The sequence below is a fragment of the Tupaia chinensis genome, unplaced genomic scaffold, assembly GCF_000334495.1.
Source record: "Tupaia chinensis unplaced genomic scaffold, TupChi_1.0 Scaffold146131_1, whole genome shotgun sequence".
In the NCBI taxonomy this organism is placed as follows: domain Eukaryota; kingdom Metazoa; phylum Chordata; class Mammalia; order Scandentia; family Tupaiidae; genus Tupaia; species Tupaia belangeri.
Window position 1 is genome coordinate 935,710 of NW_006205986.1, and position 6,000 is coordinate 941,709.

General features: G+C 41.0%; 1 protein-coding gene across 13 annotated transcripts in view; it reads right to left on the bottom strand.

The window, feature by feature from the left end:
- The window catches only part of ARPP21 (cAMP regulated phosphoprotein 21), a 132,829-nt gene that overhangs the window by 55,797 nt on the left and 71,032 nt on the right, over window positions 1-6,000 (bottom strand). The gene's annotated exons all lie outside the window — the stretch shown is intronic.

Consider the following 6,000-nt stretch of genomic DNA (forward strand, 5'->3'; position numbering starts at 1 on the left):
TCAGACTTGGCCAGACCATCTGAATAAGCCTACGGTTTCTGCAACCTGGATTTATTTATTTATTTTCTGTATTTATTTATTTATTTATTTTTACCAGAGCTTTTTGCTATAGGGCATGTGCACTTGCCAGAGAGACTGGGAGAGACAGAGAGACAGAAAACGAGAAATCATCTCCCCCCTGCCCCCCCGCCCCTGGAATGGTCACGCTGCAATCTCATCTCCTCAATTTGCCTCTTAGAATTTTGGGCATGGATGCACATGCACCTGGTGTGGTTTAAGATACCAGTTCCAGGACTCAAACCATAGTCAACTATGTGGGAGTCCCGTGATGTAACCATTACATCATTTTCTGGTCCCTGAAGCCTGCCTTTATTGCTAAGTTTGTAAGCTCTGAAGTAGCAGAAACCTCCTTTCTGGTTTTGAAAAGAGAGATTCTACACTGGACAGAAGGCTGGGCTTCTAAGTGTGTTTCCTCATTTAGCAAAACTGAGTGTTTAGACTCTACTTCTATTCATAATACTTCTATATCCTGATGGCTGTTGAACATGGTTAAGAGTGAAGTTAGACCACCGTTGTCTTCTGCAAGAGATTCCAGCTCTACCACTGCAAAGCAGGTAGAGCATCATTGACCCAAACAGAAACCTGAGCAGAACAGAGCAGAAACACATGAAATAGTTTTAAGGAAGCCCCACAAAAGCTGCCTGGGGTTTGGCAGTGCTATGCATTTTTAAGATTTTCTTTTCATGGTTTCCTTTAGAACTATAATTTGAAAAGTAAAGCATTCTCATGGAAGATCCTCTATGAAACTGAATTTTACTCAAAATGAATCATTCAACAGATACTTGGAAGCAGGGGAGGTGGAAGAGGAGAGGGATTTCATAAAGTAGACGTGGGAAGCATGCCCACAGTTTTCAGAATCCACATCAAATATTTGGTTGCAGTTATAACTTCATCTAATGTAAGGCTCTCTCAGGTCCCACCCTTTCCAGCTTGGTTGGGTATCCTTCTTAAATTCAGATTGTGTAACTGTTATGGCATTCAAGACTATAGATGCTCCTTATCTATTAGGAATACAGAACTGTTGGGTTGTCTGTTGTAAACAGCCATCTTCATTAGTTTTTTACCTAAAGCCAAATTAATATTAAAAGCATTAAGTGACAGTGCTGAAAACCTGGCCAGTGAGCAATGTAGGCAGCTGTTTATGGGAAGAGTTCACCCAGTCTCTACCATCTGGAGGGCCTTTAACTACCAGACTCTCTTCCTTCATTCATTTCTTTATTTCTCTATCTTTCTTATTTTTGCCAGAGAACATATGCTCTTGCTGGAGAGAGACAGTGAGAGAGAGAAAGAGAGAGAAAGGGAAAGTGAGAAAGCACTCCTCTGCCCCCTGGAGGATGGTTAATGGTCACGCTGCCATACATTCTCCCTCATTTCTTCCTCTTTTTGGGATTTTGTACACACACGAACATGTGCCTGGCATGTTTTATCAGGGTACCATGTTCAAGACTCCAACCATGCAGTTGGCCATGTGGGATCCAGCTGCCTTCACCATCACTACTAACTGGATTCAGATTATTTCTTTGATTATTTCTTTCTAATTTTTTTTTTTAGAGAATGAAATCTTTCTTTATTTTTATTTTTATTTTTGTTTTTATTTTTTGGAGAGGTTTTTGCTATAGGGCACGTGTGCTCTCCAGAAAGACAGAGAGAGACAAAGAGACAGAAAGCAAGAAATCAACCCCCCCCACACACACACACCAAGGGGGATGGCCACGCCACAACCCCTTCTCCTCCATTCTCCTCTCTGGATATTGGGCATGCATGCACATGCACCCAGCGTGAGTTTAAGCCATAGGGTCTGGGACTCGAACTGCACTTGACTACATGGGAGTCCAGTGACATAGTTATTACGTCAACTGCTGGTCCCGAGAAAAATCTTTTTATTCATTTGGAAAATACTGACCAGTTCTGCAAGGTAATTTGAACCACCATGCTAGGTAGGAAGGCAAAACCCAAGGATCCTCAATTCATTCTGCTAATATGCCACCCTGTGTACTTGAACAATCCATTATTACCTGCCTCTTTAATTTGAGCATGCTGGTTTAGTTCCAACATGATCATTTCTATACGATCATCCATGCTAGTAAATAAAGGCAAATCTATTAACCGTGTTTATATGAAGATAAAGAAATTAACACACAGGTTTAAAGTCAATTAAGCATTGGTGTGCTTCGAAACTCAGTCAACCTTGGGACTCAGGGTAGTTGGTTTCATTGCTCTGAGCTATGTATCTCATTTGTAAAACAGGGGTGCTCAAGTTTTCCTTATAAATTTGTGGTGAGGATTAAGCTAGATTTGAACATATCAGCACGGCAGCTATCCATAGGGATCCTCACCTGATGATGGATACAATTATTGCTAATATTTTTGTGGACTTAAGGTTGCTTTCTAAAAAGAGGAAACCTATACCAACACAGGTATGAGCTAAAAGCAGTGTGATAACTATTGAAATAAACCCAAAACGTTAAGGGATGAAAAGTTTGCTAATTAGCAGTTTATTTCAATAATTGACCACTGAGAAAAATCAATACTCAGGTAAGACAATCTCATGTTTAGTCTTTTTAAAAATCACTTGAAAAATCACTTTTAAAATCACTTAAAATCACTTTTTCAAGTGATTTTAAAACCATAGTTTTTGTTTGTTTGTTTAGGTTTTTGTCATAGGGTTTGTGCGCTCACCAGAGAAAGACAATGAAAGGGAAAGTGAGAAATCACCCCTCAGAGGGTTGGCTATGCCACAATCCCCTCTCCTCCTCTCTCCTCTTGACCTTGGGCATGCACGCACATATGCCCAGCATGATTTTCATGCTGCCAGGTCCAGGAATCACACTGCAGTTAACCATGTGGGAGTCCAGCCTCTTAACCTCCATGCCGCCCACTAGCCCCTAAACCATAGTCTTTTTAGCTAAAACCTGATCATTGCTTTTTTTAACAGTCTTGGGTTACCAACAATTGCCTCATCAAGAAAACTGTTCTCCCACTATTGGGGGTACCTGACAATGAAAATTTAACTATATATATATATATATATATATTTTTTTTTTTTGTCAGAGACATTTCTACATTAAAGGTTTTGATCTTCCTCACCTATGTAGCTACAAAATCCAGATGTCGCTGTGCAAGTCTAACATTCGGTTTCTCCAAAGTTTAACATCAGTCGTCTTTATTTATAATCGCCATCAGCATAGGTTTCTTCTTCCATGTGCTAAGGACTTTTACTACCCATTGACGGGGTAAGGAGTAAAAAATTATCATGAGGAAGACCTTCGTTCCTCCTGTTGGGCCTCAGTATAGCTCAAGTGTTCTCTTCAATCAGTTGTCAAGTATCCAATTTATTTTATAAAATTAGTCATGTGTAGTTTAAAGGCCTAGGAAAGATGTCACTAACAAAGGATTTAATTTTGCCAAGAATGTAGAAGAAAGAGACACTTTTCATTGCAATTAAATAAAGATTAACAACAGTGCCAAGAAGCAAATTGGGATTAAAATCTCATTTTGTGGAATGGACATAATTTTGCCCCACTCTAATGCTTAATCACGTGATAGCTGAGGACGCTACGATACCATCTGCTATAAGTATCAGCCAAGGACGGGAGAGGGCTGGGTCCCAGGATGCACAACTGCAGGAGACAGGAAAGACAGCCAGTTCGAGCATCGCAGTGGGATGGCACCTTGCCTGTACAAGTCCAGAATTCGACTTAAAGACAGAGAAGGCCTATTTTCAAACTTCTAGAAAAAAAAATGTGACCTTTACAGTTATCTTTCCTCTGTGAGATGGTCCATCGATATAAAGTTGTTCCCCCAAATAACTCTGCCTCTTAGAAAGTCTCTGTTGGTTTTACCAGGGCTCAGCAAAAGGCCTCCCAGCTAGAAAAGCCAGGGGCTCTATGTACTGTCACAGAGCCATTGTGTCAGCTTGACTTCCTGGATTTTATTAGTGTAGGTGATTCTCTGTGAAATTAAGGGAGACCATCTGCCTTCTCAAACAATAAATTCGACATGTGGTGGAAATGTTAGAATTCTAGGCTGGGTATCAGGTGTGATGGCCACAAAAAACAGGGAGCTCAAAGTACCATTCTACATGGACACATCCAGGTTGCCACTTTGGGTTCATATAATGGTGTCATTTTTCTCTGCTTCCTACCTGCTGCAGAAAGTGAGAAAGCAAGTTGCCAGGTCCGGGACTCGAACCGTGATTGGTCATAGTAACTGCTACTCACTTGGTTGAAACCTAACTCACTGCTCTTGCTTCTATTTTGACTATCATGCTGCCTGAGAATGCATTCTTCTCATACAGCATCATTACCTCACCTTGGTGTGGCATTCTCATGGTGATGTGGGAGTGTAGGGAGAAGTCGAAGATACCAGATTGCCATGGAATGTGCTCAGAGTCAGTTATGTTTCCTTGAGTTGGGGGAGGGAGTTCTACATCCCTAAACTCTCCTACATTTTTTTTTTAACAATTATTTTTATCATTTATTTAGTTATTTATTTTAATTTGACCAAAAAGAGACAGAGTGAGAAAGAAAGAAAGAGAGAGAGAGAGAGAAAGAAAGAAAGCAAGTCGCCAGGTCCGGGACTCAAATGGTGGTTGATCATGTGGGAGTCCAGTGCCCTTAACCACCACGCCACCTGCCGGTCTCCCCTACAACGTTTTATAAAAGTGTCAAAAACATCACAAGTATTTTTCCGTTGCCTCGACACTCATCAGTGAAGCTGTTGGACAGGAGCAATAGCAATGGAGAAGTCAGTGAGAAACTAGATTTGTTTGACATCTGATCCTATTGCCCAGTCAACATAACCATCCAACTTGTTCAGCCCCTCATGTGGACCCAGTGGATGGCTGCCCACATAGCCACACTTCTATACATGAGGCTACTCCCCCACATGCTGAAGTCTCTCCTTAGAAAATGGTCATAAAACAGCACTACACTAAATTAGAAACAAAAAATTTATAATTAGATATCTACATCTTTCTTCTCCTAAAGACATTGGTAGCAAAAAGGGAAGTTTCTTCATAGCCCTTAAGCAGTATCTAGAAGGTTGTAAATGATGTCTTTAATAAACACAAGTAGAAGAAAATAAGATAGTTTGTGAGGAAAGCAACACATTACAAATACTATAGTACAGAGTAGCCAGTGGTGTGGTGGTTTAGACAGCTGGATCCTACATGGCTGACTACCCAGTTCAAGTCTTGGACCCGGCGGCTTGAAAAACACACTGAGCATGTGTGCATGCATGCCTAAAATCCCAAGAGGAGACTGGAGGAGAAGGGACTGAGACATGGCCATCCCTTATGGGGGAAGCTTTCTCACTTTCCCTTTCTCTCTCTCTCTTTTTTTTTTCTCTCCAGCAAGTGCACGTGCCCTGTAGCAATACAAACAAAACCACCCAAAAGACAAGAACATGAATAATTTGAAACCCTTTTTTTGTTGTTGTTGTTCTTACTCCTGTAAAAGCATAAAGGCAATTCAGGGGTCAAAATATATTTTTCCTCAAACGATTACAGTTTGGGGACAAGACAATACGTGGCTTCCGGCTACAGATTTCTCTCATTTTCCTACAGACTTTAAACAGGATAGCCACCCATGACACAGAGGAAGTTAAGTCTGTCTCCCATCTTCTGAAATCCTTGCAGTGTCCACATCAGTATTCTTAAGGTGTCTGAGATTGACTTTAATCCTTGGCAAGGACTGTATTGTCTTCATAGCCCATAAAACAGTGGTACATATCATGTCTATATGGCCCACATTCTCTCTGTATAGATTATCTACACCTGTCTACACATGTTACATATGCATAGATATTTATATAGATTCAGGGCAGATATCCGGTCACAGAGCAGGCATTTAGGAGCAGCAGCGAGGAGCACGTGCTTTTTAACATGACCTACTTACGGAAGGCAGAGTCTCTTAGGCGGTCTTCAGCATGACAATGAGC